General features: G+C 42.2%; 1 long non-coding RNA gene across 1 annotated transcript in view; it reads left to right on the forward strand.

Moving 5' to 3' along the window:
* Window positions 1-7,310, forward strand: part of LOC138739629 (uncharacterized) — a 233,086-nt gene extending 225,776 nt beyond the window's left edge. The window contains exon 5 of the long non-coding RNA XR_011342351.1: window positions 6,061-7,310. This is a non-coding gene — a long non-coding RNA (uncharacterized lncRNA). The remainder of the gene's footprint in view (window positions 1-6,060) is intronic.
* The last annotated feature ends 14,799 nt before the right edge of the window (window positions 7,311-22,109 follow it).

Here is a 22,109-nt window from a genome sequence, read left to right on the forward strand (position 1 = left end):
GGATTATGACGGGATTGGGGAATGTGTCTCATAAGGCAGGGTTGACAGAGCTAAGACTTTCCTCACTGCAGCGAAGAATGATTAGAGGTGACCTAATGGATTTCCCTAAGATTATTAGAGGCATTTTGTTACAAGATCAAACTGTCAACCACAAAGAAGGTTTATCACACAGGGGTAAAGATGAACAATTACTTTATTACTAAATTCACCTTCAAACTTTAATTCAAAATCCCCCCTTTTATAACAATGCCCACTGGTTACTATGCAAATCTCTATAACAGTGTAAAACTAATAAATTCCCCAGTCTAAATATAACATATGTAATTAAAGTCTAAGTTATATTTCCAACCAGCCCACAGAATAACTTTGACACAAAACAAACACAAAACATTCAAGACTCACAAAACTTCGATCTCAACTGAAGCAAAGATCAGAAACAAAATTCAGTTTGTTTGGTAATCTGAAGCCAAAAGATCTTTGAGAGAGAGAGAGAGAGAGAGAGAGAGAGAGAGAGAGAGAGAGAGAGAGAGAGAGAGAGAGAGAGAGAGAGTACAAAATTCAAAGTTGTTTTCTTGTGTGGTTTGCAGAGAGAGGAACCAAGCCCATGGTTCCTTCCGGCTGCCTTCGGAATGATCATCCCTTTTGAAATCCCAACATTCTAAACTGTCCTCCAGACCATGACTCCTGCTCTGGGCCTCTTCCCACTCCACAGCACCCCCAGTGGTGGTTTATCGTCCAAGTCCAGAAAATTTTAGATCATTTTCTGCACATGCTCAGTCCATCTCCCACTCTCTCAGCAGTTCACCTTGGCTCTCTCAGGCAAACTGTCATTTTTTTACATAAAACCACACAACGCATAGGCCAATACACAACACAGAACTCTGTAACAACAGGAAGGGTGGACAGTCAACACCTTTTACCTAGGGAAAGACTAACAAACACCAGAGGACATCTTTCCCACATGAGGGGAGGAAGGTTTAGGGGTGACATCAGAGGTAATTGTTTTACACAGAGAATGCTGTGTGCCTAGAATGCATTGACAGGATTGATGGTGGATGGTGATATTTGAAAGAGTCTTAGACAGGCACATGGATGCAAGAAAAATTGAGGGTTATGTATACGAGGGAGGGAAGTTTAAGTTTGTTGAGTTGGTTTATATGCAGTTGTACTGGGAAGGGTTGTGGCTGTCACATGACAGCACTGTCCCTTACCTGGTTGGACGACACACCAGCTGCCAATTAAAATTTAGTCCTGCTCCACCCACTAGTGTACACCTTGCCATGGGATCCATGTAAATTACCTGGGCTGCACCAGCTTGTCTGTTCTTGGCCTTGGGCCATTGGCTGTTGTAATTGATTTAACCCTCCTGACACCGAGCCATTGACATTGCTAACAACATAGGCTGGAAACTCCAGCACTATAAAGGTGTCATGTGCTTTTTGTTCTCCCTCTTTTGGCATCTTCGAGGGACCACCCTGCTTCAATCCAGGCTGAGGAGCATAGAGCATAGAACATCACTAGAGAAACTGTTCGCAAGCTGTGCACTAAGTAGGGTTGGGAGCGTTAATTATTGTATAGAGCCGTGCCTGCACAGACAAGGGATTGCAGGCATCATATTGACTTTTCCCTTGGTTGCTTGCTTGTGCGTGTATGCACTTTGTTTCCATGTGTGTTATTAGTTGTCTGCATGTGTTTAATAACTTAATAACTCTTTCCCTGATTGCTTATAAACTGTAGGCATTGTTTCACTGCCCATACTTTTTTCCAATCACTGTTGTGAATTGCAAATGTGTGTGTGTGTGTGTGTGTGTGTGTGTGTGTGTGTGTGTGTGTGTGTGTGTGTGTGTGTGTGTGTGTGTGTGTGTGTGTGTGTGTGCACGCGCGCTGCATCTGTTACCATTTCCCACACTTGCCTTCTGTAAACAATACCGTTCCCTACCAAATCTGTGTATCCAGAGCCCTTGCCTTTGAGACCTAGACCTATCAAATCTGTTTCCTCACTCAAAGCAACAGTAGATCAATAGAACATTTTGGACTGAAGGGCCTGTCTTGTTCTGTAATGTTCTATGTTCCATGTTACCCTCCCACCCATATCCCCCATGACCTCTTATCAGTTAGCCTACATTCCTCCCTTTCCCTTTTGTTATATAGACAGGATAACGTGTACTATTTTGTATCCACGTAAGAATAAATGCTTCTCATTGTAGTAACTGAAGAGCACCACTGTGGGGCGTATGTATATGTGTGTTTGTGAACAGTTTCCTGAGATGGTGGAAGGCACCAGTAAGTATAGTCTCTTTTTATATTTGAATCTTGCATCTCTAAGTTATTTAAGAAGCCTCCCAAGTAACACAGAGACATAACATGGTGGCAGCGGAATTACAGAACAAGAATAAAACCATACAATTGATTGTAAGTCACTGAAATACGAAGGGAAAGAAAAGAAAAAAACATTACTAAAAAAATGGCTGGAGCAACAGCAGTTCACCCAGTGATGGGCAGGGAAGCTGATGAGATTATTGAATCATTTAAAAAGTTTCAGTAGGAGTCCAATTTAGCATTCAAGAGCTATTTTAAAAATGCAACAGCAGAAGAGAATGTCAGTTATATACTTCTCTGGACAAAGGAGCGAGGCCTTGACTTATATTTAATAGCTGGGAGCTTAGAGGAGGAAGAAAAATGATCCAGAGCAGATATTTACAAAGTTTGCTTCTCACCTTGAACCCAGGTCTAATCATAGAATTAAATGCTATGAATTTCAAGGCTTAATGCAAGAGATTGATAAAGCTGTTATTAACTTCCTCACTAGACTAAAATTGTTGCTGCAAAATGCAGATTTAAGGATATAGAGGAAAGATTAGTTGATCAACTAATATGGGGAAGTGCCCATCCCGAAGTGCAAAAGTCTCTTAAAGGGAAGGATAGCTTGAAGCTATAGACACAGCCAGAGCCTTCAAATCCAAGAGGACACAAATGAAATCCCTATCAATGCAAACCTACCCACAGCAAAGAGAAGGAAGGGTTGAGGATATAACGAACACAATCAGAAAAAAGGCAAACACCCCAAGACCTGCAGGATGTGCGGCAGATAACATCCCTTCGATGACCGAAACAAATGCCTCGTATACGGTTTTGAATTTAGAGCCTGTGGTGATGTAAACCACTGGGCGAAGATGTGTAAGTCTGGGATGAAGAAAGCAGTGATACCAGTGAAGTAAAAAGACAAGAAGATTCACCACATAAAAGGAAATAACAATGAGGATTTTGACACCCAGATACTAGACATGGAATCCATACACTTTTACGAGATGTCGGGTGAGATGAAAAAAATAAGTAACCTGCACACAAGGATCCAACTACAGAGGACAGACCAGAACAAGCCTACAATAGTTAACCGAAAGGTGAAGCTGAATACTGGATCACAAAAAACATCCTTTCACTCAGACTTTACCACCAAATGTTCTCAGAGAACATAATAAAAGGGTATCCAAAAGATGGTGCATTGGAAACAGCAAATTAACGGTCTATGGTGGACCCATAATCAAGCAGCATGGGAGAGCTTATATCAATAGCTGCCATAAGAGAAAGAACATCCTCTGTACGTTCTACGTGGTAGATGCAGACAGACCAGCAATACTAGGTCTGGATAGCGGGATAGCTGCTGGGAGTTGCACTTGATCTCTGTCAATTATGGGATCCAGATGAAGATATCCAAAAGTATCAATGGAAGCACACAACAAGAAGAGGAAATTATTTCCACAGAAGTACCTGCCAGGCCATGGCACAGAGTTGGAGCAGATTTGTTCACTGAGAATCAAGAGTGGTATTTAATAGTAGCCTGTTATTACTCTACGTTTCCATTCATCAGAAGGGTGAAAGACCTGAGAGCATCAACTATCACGTCAGAAATGAGAGCGTTCCTTGCTGAACAAGGAATACCTGAGCAAATAATATGTGACAATGGAACACAGTTCCAGTCACAAGAATTCAGAAAACTGGCTGCAGAGTATGGGCTTGTTATTTCCATACTGCCCCAAGATCTTGGGTTCATTGAAAGGCAAGTGCAAACCGTGAAATGCACACAAGTTATGTGTCGCGAGACAAAAGAAGGCACAGACCCAGCTCTTTTATCATTACGAGCAACACCTTTAAGGGCTGACATGTAGTCCCCGGCAGAACTTCTAAATGGCAGGAGATATAAAACAACTCTGCTAAGCAAAATACACCCTGCAGAAGACCAGGAGAAAACCAGAAGAAGACTGGCTGACACGCAAGAAGAACGCCAGCATTATAACAAACATGTACAAACATTGCCAGAACCTTTCAGAGGGCAACATGTGCATATTCAGGAGCTGATGTTGAAATCATGACCCCAGCAAAGGCCATCAGGGAAGCTGAGACATCAAGATCATACATTGTCGAGACAGACTCTGGCGATCAGCTGAGAAGGAACAGAATTTACATCTGACCGACACAAGATATGATGAAGCAGAAAGCTTTAATACCTGAAAAGCCTGCAGCTCCAATATCAAGGGAGGGATCAAGTGAAGAGACCACAATCACTAATACTGAAACATCAACACAGCAGTGGTCAGGTGAAGCACCACAAGATACATCACCTCCACGTGGACCAGCAACACAGAGCCCAATGGTCACAGCCAAATCCACAAGATGGCGAAGCAACATACTGTTGCCAGTATGATATCGATAAGGACTATTTAAAAGCAGTTGTGTAAATAAACTAGTGTACAAATTTAGTTACTTAATTTACATGGGAAAGAAAGTGATAAAGAACATGAATTTTTTCTTTATCTTGAGAAGGAGAGATGTATAGTCAGGATAAAGTGAACTATTTTGTAATCACGTAAGAATACACCCTTCTTGCTGTAGTAATTGTAGTGCACCACTGTGGGGTGTATATATATATATATATATATATATGGTTGTGTGTGAACAGTTTCCCGAGATGGTGGAAGGCATCAGTAAGTAAAGGCTCTTTTGTTATTTGAATCTTGCATCTCTAAATTATTTAAGAAGTAACACAGAGACATGACACCTTTCTCCTTCCTTTCCACTCCTCCCCCCACTTATTTATTCAGGAACCTGCCTGCTTTCTTTTGCAGGTTGATGAAGGGCTCAGGCCCAAAACATTTGTTACCTTTTAATTCTGACGGATGCTTCATTACCTGATAAGGCTTTTATTAACTACAGAATGGATGTCCGCCCCTGCTGGCCAACTGCCCTGAACTGAGGAGGGGGCTGTGCAAAGAAGGACGTGCAGTGACTTAATGGAGGTTAACAGGATTATGACAGGCTTGGAAAGCCAGCACCTTTGTTCCCCCGGGGTGAGAGTAGCAAACGCCAGAGGACGTGTGTACAGGGTGAGGGAGGAAAGCTTAGAGGAGATGTTGGAAGTAATTATTTTACTCAGAGAGTAGTGGGTGTCTAGAATGCATGGTGGTGGAGGCTGGTACATGGGGACATTTAAAAGACTCTTAGACAGGTGCATGGATGCAACAAAAAAATGGCGGGTTATGGGTGTGAGGTAGGGAAGAGTTAGATGGTTGAGTAGGTTTCCAGAGGTCTGCATAACACTGTGGGCCGATGGGTCTGCCCTGTGTTGTAATATTCCATCTTTTATATTGCCGAACCCCTCCTTTCCCCATCATAATATTTTTGGACTGCTGATGTAATATTTCTGAAAACCTTGTAGCCGAGTGCATTAAGTTCCAAATCCAGCCCTTCAAAGAGAAATCGTGCAACGGAGATTAAGCAAGTGACAGGTGAATATGATATGATAAATAGCACTTGAGTGCTGCAGGAATATCAAGGATTTGAAGAAATATGTGAAATAAAGAAACATAATCTCTGTCTGTTGGAATCTGTCAAAACATGGCCCATTTATGATCTGTCTCTTAAAAATTAGTCTTTCCATTTTGCACGGTTGCAATTGTTAATGCATTATATCTCTGCTCTGCACCGATTTTCTCTGTCAAACTTTATTTAGTTGATGCTTATTAGATGATGCTTCTCCTGTTGTTTATACCATTTACCATCAAGGAAGTAATCGAGGCGGCAGGCCCGGTTGATGGCGCAGCCTGAACATTCTCTTCGAGTCACACAGCAGCCTTCGTTGTCTATATACTGCAATTTCTTCATCAACTTCGAACCCCATAACCCAACAGCCCTGTGGACTATGGTCGGTCACCAGAATGAGAACCATGCCTCAAGAAACCATTTGATCAGCTCAGTGATGGCGATTCTCATAGCTCCAATGAACAGCATTCCACCTTGACTTAAAGCACCAATGTCTGAAGTAAAAACATGACGTTAGAGAAATTCAGCAGGTCTAACAGTGTACCTTATATGGAAAAAGATAAAGATACATAACCAATGTTTTGGGCTTGAACCTTGCATCCAGTTACCTTACTAATCACTGAGCACCAATGGCATAGGCATTACTTAAAGTAGTATGTGAGTGGAAAGAAAAAGGTTGAGGATCACTGCTATCGATACTTTGTGACCTGCTGAGTTTCTCCAGCAATTTTGAGTGTTGCATTACAATGCCAGTGTCTGCAGACTTTCTGGTTTAAGTGTAATTCATGCTTAATAGATTGTATGAACACGATGAGCTGAATATATATCGATCATCTAGAGAAGTGTTTTCAAACTACCCCCCTTAAGCTCACATTCCACCTTAAGCAATCCCTATGCCATCGGTGCTCTGTGATTAGTAAGGGATTGCTTAAGGTGGGATGCGAGTGGAAAGGGAAGGTTGAGAACCACTGCTCTAGACCCAATTGTTACTGAAATATTTTGCTTGAGAAAAATTTTCACTGGCCCATTTCATTTGGAGTTATGGAACCATGCACATAACGAGTCAATGAGGGACGATTAAAACAAGGTTTTCAAACCTTGTTCTTCCCACTCACATCCCACTTTAAGCAATCCCTTACTAGTCACAGAGCACTTATGGCATAGGGAATGCTTAAAGTGGGATATGAGTTTAGGGGGTCATTTAAAAACCACTGCTCTAGAGCAAAGGAATGGCACAAAAAATACAGAAATGTTGGAGGATCTCAGCAGGTTTCGTAGCATCCATAGGAGGTAAGGATATATAACTAATGTTGGGGGTATGGGCCCTTCTTCAAGGTATAAATAAAAAGCAGATAGGAGTCTGTATTAGAATGCTGAGGAGAAGGGAGGAATGTGCAGGGGAGGAATATAGACCAACAGAGAAAAGATGTCAGTTGAATATGGATGGGACACAAAAGAGAGGAACAGTGAAAATTGACTGGGGGAGGATGGGATGGTGCAAGCAGAGCTGGGGGAAATGAGAGAGGGAAAGGGAAGAGAAAGAGAGAGTGGGAGGGGGAGAGAGAGAGACAGAATGGGTGGTGGGGCTAATCGAAGCTGTTAATGTCAACATTACTGCCATCCAGTTGGAGGGAACCCAAACAAAATCTGAGATGTTGTTCCTCCAATTTGCAGGTGGTCTCAGTCTGGCAACGCATGAGACCATGGAAAAACATGTTTGCAAGAGAATGGCATGTGGAATTGATATGGGTGGCCACTAGGAGATCCACACTATTACAGCAGACAGAGCTGAGCTGCTCAATTAAGCCGTCTCCTAGTCTGTGTCCAGATGAAGCTATATAACAGGACCGCTGGGTGCAGTAGAAGACCCCTGCAAATTCGCAAGCCAAGTGTTTCTTCATTTGGAAAGACTGAATGCTAGTGAATGAGGAGCTGGGGGCACAGGTGGAGCACCTCTTGTGGGCACGGAGATACTGTAGGTGCCGGGTGGAGGGGGGAGGGAATGGATGATGGAGTAACAGAGGGACTGCCTGACGTCTGCTTCCTTTTTACTCATACCTTGAAGGGCTAATTCCTCCAGCATTTCCGTATTTTTACTGCAATTGCATCATCTGCAGACTTTCATTTTCAAAGGAATTGTATGCAATAAAGTGTAGGTTTGCAGATGACACTAAGCTGGGTAGCAGTGCAAGCTGTGAGAGAGATTCCAAGGTGCTGCAGGGTAACGAACTGAAGCGGTGAGCGGGCAAATGCATGGCAGATGCTGTCTAATACAGATAAATGTGAGGTTTTCTGCCTTGGTGGCAATAATAGGCAGATTATTATCTTAATAGTGTGAAATTTGAAAAAGGGGAGGTGCAATGCAACCTGGGTGTCATGGAACATCAGTAATTGAAGGTTTGAACACAGGTATCATTGATGGTGAAAAAGCAAATGGCATGTCGACCTTTATTGTGAGAGGATTTGAAAATAGAAGTGGAGGAGTCATTCTATGGTTGCCTAGGGCTTTGATGATGCCACATAAGTATGGTGTTGTAGCAGCTACTATGGTAGATGCTACTAAATAAAGGCAAACACACACAAAGGTAGTCAATTCAAGACTGGTTTATTTCATACATGCACAGACCATTTATTTCCTGCCTGTTAATGAGCTCTTTAGTAGGGGCTTCATCTGATCCACTCGCTGTACTTTGGCACCCAGCAATGCTAGCCCGTGATGTGTCAGGTAAGTCAGTGAACTGACAGTAGCGGTTCGTAATACCGCGCTGTGCGCCTGCTACAGTGTGCTATTATGATCTCCTAATCTGAGAAAGGTCATTCTCCCTAGTGAGCAGGTGTAGCAAAGTTCACCAGACTGATTCCTGGCATGGCAGGGTTGATGTATGAGGAAAGACTAGATACGAGGAAAGACTAGGAATGAGAGGGATCTCATTGGGACAAATAAAATGCTGAGAGGACTAGACTGGTTAAATATGAGTTGGAATGTTCTGGTGAAGTTGTATAAGACGTTGCTGAAGCCAAATTTGGAGTATTTGGAGTATTGTTTGTGGTTTTGATCACACTAACTCGGGCAATGATATCAATAAGATTGAAAGAGAGCAGAGAAGATTTACAAAGGTGTTGCTGGAGCTTGAGAAACTAGGTTACAAGGAAAGATTAAACAGGTTAGGACTTTATTCCCTGGAGCGTGAAAGAATGAGGGGAGATTTGGTTGAGGTGTACAAGATTAAGATGGGTATAGAGAGAATAAATGCAAGCAAGGTTTTTCTATTGAGGCTAGGTGAGATACAAACCAGTGGACAAGGGTTAAGGGTGAAAGGGGAGAAGTTTAGGTGAAACCTCTTCACACAGGGAGTGGTGGGAGTGTGAAATGAGCTGCCAGCTGAAGTGATGAATGGTGGCTCAATTTTAGAATTTAAGAAGAATTTGGACAGGGACATGGATGGGAGGAGTACGGAGGGATATGGAATGAGAATGGCTCGGTGGGACGAGGCAGGATGATGGTTCAGTTTAGACTAGAAGGGCTGAAGGGTCTGTTCCTGTGCTGTAGTGTTCAATGGCTCTATGATTCTAGGTACATGAGTAGGACGGGTGCAGAGAGCTATTGTCTAGACTAGAGAGGCCAAAGAGCCTGTTTCTGTGTGGCGGTGTTCTATGGTTCTCTAGTTAAATGCAGGAAAGATGTTCCCTAATGCTGGGCAAGTCCAAAAGACAGGGTCACATTTTAAGATTAAATGGGTGAGCCTTTTAGGAGAAATGTTCTTACTCAGGCATTGTGAATTTATGAAACATCAAAACACAGAATGTTGCTGAGGCCAGTTCATGTGAATCAAAAGGAATTGAGTGTGGCTCTAAAGGGATCAAGGGGTATGGAAAGAAAGCAGGAATAGGGTCCTGAACTCGTGTCATCATCTATGATTGTATTAAATGGTGGAAAATTCTGAAAGGGATGAATGACCTTCTCATATTTTAAACATTTCTGTCTTCACAAGGGTAATTCAAGAAAGCCTTGCCCTTTGAATTTTTAAAACAAATATTTATCAAGACAAAGGTTCCTGGGGCACAGAAGAAGGCAAACAAGTCCAACCAACCTCTTCAACACATGCCAGTCACAATGCATGTCCAGATTTTTCTGATAGGCAATTGAAATGCTTTCTCTCTCCAAACCTCTCAGCCTTTTCTCAGCACACCCGCGGTGCACCCTTAAGCCACCAAGCTCCTCGTCATGTTTTTGTGGTGCGCTGAGGTAGCAGCGAACAAGCACAAAACTCAAAAGACTGTACAACAGGCTTTATTCAGATAAAAGTCTGAACACCAGTTCATGCTTCGGAGGCTCCCCGCGTGACTGGCTCAGGAGGGGCCAGCTCAGGTCTATATACAGGTCGGCTGATTGACAGCTGGTCAGGTGGAGTCAGCCCTTAGGTGGTCTTCCTGCAGGGACAGAGATCGCCCCCTGCAGTCGGCAGTATCACCACAGTTTCCCGATGTCTTCTTTGCCGTGGCGTCGTCTGGTTGGGTTCCTGTGAAGCTCCTTGTGTTGCGTTACAGGTGGCACTTGGCGGACTTTGTTCAAGCTGTCATTTTTGCTTCTGTGGTTTGCACTGGCTCAATTTGGTCTGGAAATGATCTTTCCAGAGGGCTAATTTAATTTGATTTTCTCAGCCGGTTTATCCCTTCAAATTGAAATGCATGATTTTTTTGAGTAATCAAATTATAAAATGCATTTCAATCAACAAAAACATAGAGAAGTGGAGCAAATCATTACTGCATATTAAACAGAAGCCTCAGGTTGACTTTACAGCTCCTTAACTCTCCTCTACTAGGACAGGAAAAGGCCACAGAGGATTGTAAACTCAGCCAGTGCCAGCATGGGCATTAATCCACACTCCATTATGGACATCTACAAGAGGTGGTGTCCAGGAGAGAAGGGCTGATTTTTTTAGGCACTTGAGCTCACCAAAACCTGCAACAAGTAGGTGCCGGCGCTGCCCCTGGAGGTGCCTGGAGTGGCCCCCTGAGGTGCCGGAGTGGTCCTCCGATGAGCTCCGGCATCACTGCACCCCTGGCGGTGTCTCCAGAAAAGACCATCACTGAGAACCCTCAGCACCCAGGTCATGCCCTTCTCTCACAGCTACCATGAGGAAGGAGGTACAGGAGCCTGAAGATGAAGATCCGATGTTAAGAAAACAGTTTCTTCCCCTCCGCCATCAGATTTCTGAATGTATCCTTTTGCACTAATTATTTGTTTTTAAATAATGTATTTAAGGAAAATCTTTGCACTTTAATGCATAATACTGTGGCCAAATATCAACAAAATCTGTGGCTCGTATTCATGACAACAAACCTGATTCTGATTTTATTCAATATGATAATTGGCCTCAGCTCCACTGTCTTATTCAATCCTTGAAGCCCCAAGAATTTCACTACTCTTTCAGGATATAAATCTTTCTTCAGTTCACTGTTTTTGATCATTGTCAAATGTGGTTCACTTTGCAACTGCTTGGTTTCAAGACCTGCTCCTGCAAGTTCCTCATTGAGATGAGTGTGGAAGAAATATTGACCTATTGGATCAGCTGTGGTCTCAAGTGGATGGGACTAAGTTCTCGGCACTCTTTCGAGGGAAGATCAAATGACCTCTTCCTCATTATTACACACATTTTTATCTCAATCAACAAATTCAACGCATTATCAGAGCAGGGCATCGCATGGGAATTTTCTGCGTGCAAATTAGATTTCTTTCCTATGGGTTGAGAGTTGACAGGGAAAGGTTGAGGCGTAACATGAGGGGGAACTTCTTTACTGAGAGAATGGTTACTGTATGGAATGGGCTTCCGGGAAAGGTGGTGGAGGCAGGGTCAATTTTGTCATTTAAGAAAGAGTTGGATGAGTATATGGATGGGAGGGGGTGGAGGGATATGGACAGAATGCTGGTAAGTAGGATTAAAGGAGGGTACGGATCAGTGCGGACTAGAAGGGCCAAATTGGCCTATTTCCGTGCTGTAATTGTTATATGGTAATATATGGTTATCAAGACAATAAATTTAAAAAGTATTTAATTGTCTGTAAAGATTCAAATCAGAATCAGGTTTATTTTCATGAACCTGTAATCATGGAATATGTTGTCTTGCAGCAAAAATTGATATAAATTACATCTCCGTAAATACATTATTTAAAAATAAATATATTAGTGAAAAAGAGGAAGAAAGTGTCAGGTAGTTTCTGTGGTTCATTCAAAAGTCTGATGGCGGAGGGTAAGAAATTGGGTCTTTGTCTTCAGGCTCCTGTACCTCCTTCCTGACGGTAGCAGTATGAAGAGGACATGGTCTCGGGGATGAGGGTCCCTGATGATTGCTTTCTTGAGAAATTGGGTTTGCATGTTTAATAGGCTCTCTGAAGACCCTTAAATGGTGCTGTGGTGCACACAATAATCACATTGACATGATGGAGTGATTAAATGGCTTTAATTACCAAAAGCCTGAGCGTTACTGATACATGACTTGGCCAGGGTCCAAGTACAGGAGCAAGAGGGGGCATCCAGGCATACCCGCCTTTATTGGGAAATCTGAGGAGGAGCCAAGGGAGGGATTGGGGAGGTCAGGGAGGTTCGGACTGAGCAGTCCATACATCTATGCAAACACCTTTCACCACAGGAGCATGCTGACTGAGTTCACAACCCTCTATAGCAATTTCCTGTCATGTGCATTGGCACGTCGAAACCAGGCAGTACTGCAACCAGTCAGAATGCTCTCCACAATACCCCTGTAAGAGTCCTTGGTCACTTACCAAATACCAAAAATTCTCCAGGAACTCTCCAAAGATGAATTTAAATCTTTCCTTTAATTATGGATGGTTACTTAAATTTTAACAGACTGCTTCTTTTTCTCCATATCCTCCAGGCAAGGTTTGCATCAAGTCCCAACATCTCGTCTTTAATAAGCTCATACCTGGCCTAAAGTATTTGTAAAAAAATAATTACTGTCCCTCTGCCCTCCCCACCTCCACCCCTCTCCACTGTTGTATGCATCAGTAATGCCAAAGTAATGTCCTGAGCAAAAAATGTCATGCAGAAGGAGAACTAAAAGTTCGAACAATTTACAAACAAACCTTCTGAGATCTGTTCTGAAAGACTAAAGTTAATTCCCTCAAACTATTTCAGTGTTATCTCAAACCACTGTTCTGCATTCCAACTTTGTACTGATTGAAATGAGATACCTTGGACATTAGCCCAGTTATGAGAATTATCCATATCTCTCTGAGGTGTGAATCCAACCAAACACAGAGGAGCTATTAATATTGAATAAATACAATTGTACACGTCACACCCTTAGTGTATAAATGCCTCCTACCTTTAAAATGTATATTCTCCCTACATACATGAATGGGTACATGGCGATGAGGGGGTTGGAGGGTTATGGGGGGAGAGCGGGAGGGTTGAGCTAGTGGAGTTGTTCAAGTGAACCGATGTGGACTCGAAGGGGTGACATGACCTGTTTCCGTGCCATAAACGGTTTATAAATCTTCTCTCCAAATTGCATGAAATCAAACTTCCACTTTATCTGCTGATAGAGGTTGATGGAAATTCTACCATATACCTGTTACCTGCTACTTAACAGAGTTCTAAATGGTAAAGGAAAAATGTTTTCCTCTTATTGTGTGCATTTCATCTGAATTGGATTGAATTGCATTATTTATTGTCACGTGTTCTGAGATACGACAAAAGGCTTTGTATTGCATGATATCCCAGCAAATCAACTCATATTTAAGTATAGCGGGTCGTGCAATAATAAAGCAAATGTGTAGAGTGTAGAGAGAAAGTCAAGAGAGCAGAATACAGTGCTGTAAAGATGAGGCTCAGGGTAGAAAGAAAAGTGCAGGTAGACCCCTACTTTTGATAGGGTTTGAAAATATCGAAGTAGAAGCAATAGCGCCAATAGCGCCCTCTACAGTTTTCCTATATAAATTTAATTTAAATGCTGAAAACCTTTTATACAGCATAATTTAAACTGGGAAAAAAAACCATACTGCAATGCACACAACTGTTTTTTATTTACATTTTATTTAAACACTGAAAACCATTATTATACCACAAATTAAACTGTAAAAAATTTACAAAGCTGTGCCGCATATCACAAGTGAAGGGGACCATCATAACTTGAAGCTGAAAATATCAGTGCCCATAATTACAAAATTTGGGTTTGCATGTTTAATAGGCTCTCTGAAGACCCTTTCGGTTCTTGGTAACCTCCAATAGATTTATAGTATAAATGTTTTATTTTCTTGGCATTCTCTGGTTTTTCTTTCTCTTTTTCTTTGTTTCCTTTTTTTAAGGGTTGGGGAGGGGAGGGGGGGTGGGAGGGTGGGTTGGTGGGATGGGATGATATATACCACATGTATAATTTTCCAAAATAATTTCTGGAATTGAATGTAATATAACTATTACTGTCTTTTAACATTTATAAATAAAATATTTTTAAAAACTAAAAGTGTGTGATACTCACTAATGTATCTTTGAAATATCGCAAGTCGGTGTCTATCTGTACTGTTAAAAACAGTTCAAGGGCATAATCTAACCCAGTGGTTCTCAACCTTTTTCTTTCCACTCACATACCACTTTAAGTAATCCGTATGCCATCAGTGCTCTGTGATTAGTGAGGGATTGCTTAAGGTGGTATATGAGTGGGAAGGTAAGGTTGAGAATCACTGCTCTAGACCCAATTGCTACTGAAATATTCTGCTTGAAAAAAAATTTTATTGGCCCATTTCCTTTGGAGTTCTAAAACCGTGCATATAACGAGTCAATGAAGGACGATTAAAGCAGTGGTTTTCAAACTTTTTCTTTCCACCCACATCCCACCTTAAGCAATCCCTTACTAATCACAGAGCACCCATGGCACAGGGAATACTTAAATTGCTATGTGAGTGGAAAGAAAAAGATTGAGAACCACTGATCGAATCAGTGGGAGGCTTGATACTGACCAAAAAATAAATGGACCTTGAATGTGTCAGTTCCTGCTCATTGAAAGGGGAGAAGCGAGTGTGATTGGGATGGGATGGGCCCTTAATGTGAGGGATGTGGTTCAAGGGGAGGTTCCTGTGCGTGATATCCTAAGTTGCATTCACAACCTAAACTTTCTTTGGACTTCATGCAGGACCCACAGAATAAAATGGACAGATTACTTTGTAACAGACAGAAATGCTGTCTATCCATTTATCTCCAGCAATGCTACATGATATGCAAGTCCTTCCAGCTATTCTTGCTTTGCTCCAGATTCCACCAGAATCTGTCACACAACAGAATCTTCAACCCTACTTGTCCATGCTTATCCAAGTTAGCAGTCTGGGATAATCAGTCCCATTTGGTTGAAATCCTTCTAAACTCTTCCTATCCATATATCTGTCCAAATGGCTTTTGAAGCTCTTAATCTGGCACAACAAACAATCTACTGGAGGAGCAGCATCAGTAGTTATAAATGACACGTCAATGCTTCAGACCAGAACCCTTCATCAAGTGATATATATCATCCCACCCCACCAACCCACCCTCCCACCTCCCCTCCGCTCCCTAACCCTTAAAAAAAAGAAAATAAGAAAAAGAGAAATAAAAACCAGAGAATGCCAAGAAAATAAAACATTTATACTATAAACCTATTGGAGGTTACCAAGAACCGAAAGGGTCTTCAGAGAGCCTATTAAACATGCAAACCCAAATTTTGTAATTATGGGCACTGATACTTTCAGCTTCAAGTTACGATGGTCCCCCTCTCTTGCGATATGCGGCACAGCTTTGTAATTTTTTTACAGCTTAATTTGTGGTATAATAATGGTTTCACATGCACACCAACATAATGCACCAACACACACACACACACGCACACACACACACACACACACACATACCCACACTAACACACATGCATGCACGCACACACACACGCACATACATGACCAGCCTAATACACACACACGCGCCAACATAACACACCAACACACACACACTACACACATCTACCCACACTAACACACACATGTGCATGCACACACACACACACACACACATGCGACCAGCCTAATACACACACACGCGCACCAACATAACACACGAACACAAACACTACCCACACTAACACACACATACGAACGCACACACACACACACACACACACACACACACACACACACACACACACACACACACACACACACACACACACACACTACATATTTTCCCTCTTTATGAGTTTTTTTAAATTACTTTCTGCAAGTTTTAAAAAATGACCCAATCCTCTATCTTGCCAGTATTTTTTCTTCCTTATATTCCACTTATTTTGCTTTCATATTGGCTTTTATTTCTCTTGTCAGCCACATTTGTGTGTTTTTTTAAAAAATTGGAATAGTTCCTCTTTTTTGGTCTGTAGTTATCCTGCACCTTCCTTATTTCTTGAAGAAACTCAATCCATTGTTGCTTTTACATCTTCCCTACTAGCACCCCCTTCCGATCTACTTTGGCTGATGCCTCTCTCATGCCACTGTAATTCCCTTTACTCCATTGAAATACCTTCACATCCGACTTTAGTTTCTCTTCATTAAATCTCTATTGAACTCAATCATATTGCAATCACTGCTACCTGATGATTCCTTTACTCTAAGTTCTCTAATCAGCTCATGTGCATTAGACAACTTCGGCTCCAGTACAGCCGAGCCCCTAGTGGGCTTATTAAAGATTATTCTTGCCCAACAGATGCTGCCTGCTGTGTTATATCTTTCCAATGCTCTCCGTTACATTGCAGTTCTTGTGAGCACATCAAACTTTTGTACGGTATGTACAACTCAACTGCATCCCTGTGCACGTAACCATAATAATTCAATTCAGGGCACACAAGAGACTGTAGAAGCTAGAATCTAGAGCAGAACATGATCTACAGGAGGAACTCAGGGGGTCTAGTCACATCAGATGGAGAAATGAATGGCCAATGTTTCAGGTTGGAACCTTTTTTTAAAATATTTTATTTAAAATTTTAAAACCACAACACATTCAATCATATAACCATATAAAAATTACAGTACAGAAACAGGCCATGTGCACCGATTAAAGTGATCCCCTCTAGTCCCACCTACTTGCGCTCTTTACATAACCCTCGAATTCTCTCACATCCATATACTCATCCAACCTCCTCTTAAATGACCAAATTGACCCTGTTGCAACCACCTCTTCTGGAAGATCATTCCACTCAGCCACCACTCTCTGAGTGAAGGAGCCCCCTCTCATGTTACTTCTTTGCCCCCAAACCCTTAATTTATGACCCCTCATTCCAATCTCTCCTACAATCAAGAGGAAAGACATTCACATCTACTCTAGCTACCCCCTCATAATTTTAAATACCTCTATCAAATCCCCCCTCAATCTTCTACACTCCAATGAATAAAGACCCAGTCTACTCAATCTTTCTTTGTATTCTAGATACTGCAATCCAGGCAACATTTTAGAAAATCTTCTCTGCACCCTTTCTACCTTATGGATATCCTTCCTATAATTTGTGGTACAGAACTGAACACAGTATTACAAATTTGGCCTCACCAATGTCTTGAATAGACTCAAAATCGCCTCCCAGCTCCTATTTTCTATGCTTTGATTTTTTTTAAGGTCAGCATACCAAAAGACTTCTTTACCACTCTATATATACAAGACAATACATGGTATATACTAATCCCCACCACCCTCCTCCCTCCCAAATACCCCTAAGAAAAAATGAAGAAAGGAGATGAATGTATCAATGAATATATAAGTTGAAATCAACCGCCGTGAAACCGTAAACCATCATCAGGATGAGATATTGAAATCTCAAATTTTCAAACCAACTTGTTGTAACTATGGGCTCCTCATTTAAAAAAAACAATTATGTTTATCAAGTTTCTTTTCAAGAGGAATACCAGATCCCATTTCGATATGCCATCTCTGCATTCCCAAATCCATATCAGACTTCCAAGTAATAGCAATATATTTCCTTGAAAAAAACTAAAGCCAACGGTATAAATTCAATTTGATACATAGTTAACCTTAATTTTAAACTAAACATTTTAATATTTCCCTAATAAAAGTTACATTGATTCTAATGGAAGTATAACACTTTCTCTAAAAATACTTTAATTTGTTTCCAAAATGACTTAACCTTAATACACGGCCAAGTCAAGAGAAAAAAAGAACCTATTTGAGTCGGAACACTTCATCAAGTCAAACAATTCCATTCATTTTGTCCTGAGTCAGCCTGGTTATACAGGTTAATTAAATTCAGCCTTTTCATTTCAATTTAGAGATGCAGCACAGTGACAGGCCCTTCTGGCCCATGAGTCCATGCTGTCCAAATGCACCCATGATTTCAGAGAAACGGTGAGTTTTAAACTTCCAGCTGGCTACTGTATGGAATAACAACAGTTGTTAGGTACTCCTGCTCTTTCTAAAGCCTGCCCCATTCAATTTACAACCAAAGTGTTTTATACTTTTCCCCTATATTGATTACCAATCTGAAATGGCTGGAAGGATTACCAGAGTTGTTAAAAATGGTAAAGATGGCAGGAAGGAGAAAGAGTTAATTGCTGGTCTTTTGAACAAACATTATAACTGAAATAACTGAAACATTGAAAGAGTCGACGAGAAATCAAAACTACACTTGAAAAGATTAGGAAGTCGATATCAGCAATTGACAAACGTCTGGGATCGGTGGAGGAAGATTTGAACACAGTTAATGACCATGTTAATAAATTAGAAGATCTCTGTGCTGAAATGTTTGCCAATAACTCCAAATTAGCTGCAAAAATTATTGTCTTGGAGAGCAGAAGAGAATGTCAAAATCTTTGAATCTCGAGGAAATGGAATCTGGCCAGCTGACTGACTTCTTTGCAGACCTACTTCTGGAGGTTTTCGGAGAGGATTTCTTTCCTACCAAATTTGTTCTTGACGGAGCTCACCGTTCCCTGCTCCCACAGTAATCAGTAATTCTCCGGTTTCAACAATACCAAATAAAAGATTGGGTAATCCAAGAGGCTCATCAAAAAAAAACCTTAATTACAAGGGGTAGCAAATTAGATTGGTTGAGGAATTCTGCCCTGAAGTTATGAACATGCACAAAGAATACAAAGTGGTGTTGGCTGAACTGTATCAGAAAGGATTCAAGCCCGCTTTGCTATATCCAACACATCTGCGGATCACATTCAAAGATGGTTGCAAGGAATTTTTAAAAATCGATAGAAGATGCTCGCAAAATCATGAATAATTCTCCTTCAACTGAAAGACTCGTATGAACAGTTAAATGGTGCCTGAAGCTTGACTGTTACTGAAGTTTTGCATTTGGCTTTGATTGGGTGAAGTTTGGCTGTTCTTTTTAAAAAAAAGGATCAGTGAATGGTAAGTTCATGCCAGTCCCAGAATCTCAGGATGGAAAGAAATGACCCTGATACCCGGTATTGACCCCTTTTGTTTTATTTTACAGTATACTTTAGGTTGCTCAAGTATCTTCTTAGCTTATCTCACCTTTAGATTATTTCTGTGACCCATTTATAACCATTGTAATTCTGTTTCATTCTCTACTGTAATGAGCATGTGTTTATTGATTTATTGTTTTGGGGTGTGAAGAGGGGTGAGGAGTGAAGGGTGGGGATAGGGGGAATATACTCGGTATATTATCCTCTGCAAAAGGGGACGAATGTTATCCTCTGTTGTTTGAAATGCATGAGTCTGTAAAACCAAAAATAAAATATTTCTTTAAAGTTTGGCTGTTCTCTTTGCGTTATTAGATGGGGTAAAATTTTGCTTCCTATGTAGTTTAATAAGCTTGTGTTATTTTTTATTTCCTATTCAGTTTAATTATTTTACTATTAACTTTATTTTTTTAACATTGACTGGTATTCATTTATCAATAGTGCAAAAAATGTTACGCGCTTAATTTATTATAAGACCATGGAAAAATGGGGTCAACACGGAAAACACTGAACCTGCACATGGTTCATTTTACATAAGGGAAATTGTCAAATGAGCATACACAGATTTTGCATACTTGTTTCAATGAGCCTGTTATGTTAAATATGCAATGTTTGTTGATCTTTATTTTCCTTTTACTGTTAATAGTTTGGTATTTCTTTAAGCCTGCTGTCAAGTAGATTTTTGTGAATATAATGTGTGGGTGCCCGGCACTGCGGTGATTGAGCCGGCGGTCTGGGCGGCAAGCGCAGCCAAAGACCAGCAGCTTGCACAATGGCATTGGCCCCAACAAGCAAACCAGCGGGTGAATGAAAAAGGCAGCTTAAAGGCCAGTGACCCCATAATGGCGCTGGCCATGCTGCGCAGCCAACAGACAGGGACAGCGCGTGGGTAAGAAGGGCATTGTTAAGCTGGAAAGTACCTGCATGTGGGGAAACCCATTTTTGTTATGCATGTTGTGACGACAACCAAGGGGGGCCACGGCGCAAAAAGTGCAAGTATAAAAGTCGGGCTTGAGCCCTAATAAAACTCAGAGATTAACCTGACTACACTGCATATGTGTGTGTCTTCTTTCAAGTAGCGTGCAGCTATAATTGGTGACCCCGACGGTTTGGAAAGCATCTAAACCCAGCAATGAGAGAACAGACAGCAGTCAACATGGTCCCTCTCAAGCTGCTGACCTTTTGGATGAATCTACCAGGCCCATGGTTTGACCAGGTTGAAATACAGTTCCAGATCCGGCAGATCAAAGCAGAATCAACCCGGTACTACCACGTGGTGAGCACCCTTGACCAGGATACTGCAGCTGGATGGCCAACTTCATCTAGGAACCCCCAATAGAAGTCGTGTACACCACCTTTAAGGACTTGCTGATCGAGACCTTCAGGCTCTCATGGTGTGAGAGAAGGTAATGTCTGCTCCACCTGGATGGGCTAGGGGACAGGCTCCCGTCAGCCCTCATGAAGGAGATGCTGGGCCTCTTGGGCAAACATGAGCTCTGCATCATGTTTGAGTAGGCATTCCGGGAACAATTGCCCCAGGACATCCAATTGCTCCTGGCTGACATGGATTTCAGTGACCCCCAGAAAGTTGCAGCAGAAGTGGACATTTTGTGGAAAAAGAAGAGAGTGCATGGCAACTGTGGGGATCATCACTAAACCCTGCAGCTGGACCCATTAAGAGCCACTGAGAGAACAACAGCGCCCCAGAAGAGATGATCCAGATTACCAATGGTATTTCAACTACCAGAGATGGGGCACCAGATCCCGCTTGTGCAGGAGGGCCAACTGTTGCTAATGGGCACAACGGCTGGCCATCAAGACAGGCTCCTGTACATTTGGGACCGCCAGACCACACGACACTTCCTCATGGACACAGGAACAGAGGAAGGCATCCTGCTCCCATCGGGACAGGACACCAGGAACAGGCAGGTGGGCCTCATGCTGAGGGCTGCCAACACCAACATGGTTCTGAAAATGTTACGCGCTTAATTTATTATAATTTATTATTACGGTACCCGCAAGGCTCAGCTGCAGTTGGCTGCAGTGGAACAGCTGGCAGGCTGCAGTGGAACAGCCGCTCCTCAGGGCAGATTTCTTGCATGTCCACAGCCTGCGAGTGGACCTCAAGGAAAGGAGATTGGTCCACACCAAGACTTTTCAAACTTTCCACCTCAAAGACACCAGACTCCCAGCACCCCACCTGGACTCCATACAGAGATCAGACAAGAACACCAGGGTCCTAGCCAAGTTTCCTGCTGTGTTCATCCCCAATTCACCACAGTGATGGCCAGACATGGAGTACAGCACCACATTCTGACCCAAGGCCCACCACTCTACACAAGGGCAAGATGCCATCCTCTGAAGAAGCTCCAGCTGGCAAAAGAGGAATTTGGGAAGCTGGAGGAGCTCAGCATTGTACGGCATTCGGACAGCCCAGGAGCCTCTCCCCTGCACATGGTACCCAAAGCAAATGGGGGCTGGAGACCATGCAGTGACTTCTCCTGGCTCAATGAGGCCACAACACCGGATTGGTACCCCATACTGCACATCCAGACTTCGCAGATAATCCTCATGGGACGAGGATCTTCTCCAAGGTGGACCTTGTGTAGGGATATAATCAGATCCTGGTTATATCACCCCAATGATATCCCCAAGACCACCATGATCACTCCATTTGGCCTCTTTGAATTCCTCTGAATGCTGTTCAGGCTAAAGAGCATGTGGGGAAGAAGGAAAGTACCCAGAAACGCGCTTTTGCTTTGCATGTTGTGACATCAGCCAAGGGGGGCCACGACAGGAACAGTGCAAGTATAAAAGTC

Source organism: Narcine bancroftii, chromosome 7, assembly GCF_036971445.1.
Source record: "Narcine bancroftii isolate sNarBan1 chromosome 7, sNarBan1.hap1, whole genome shotgun sequence".
Lineage (NCBI taxonomy): Eukaryota > Metazoa > Chordata > Chondrichthyes > Torpediniformes > Narcinidae > Narcine > Narcine bancroftii.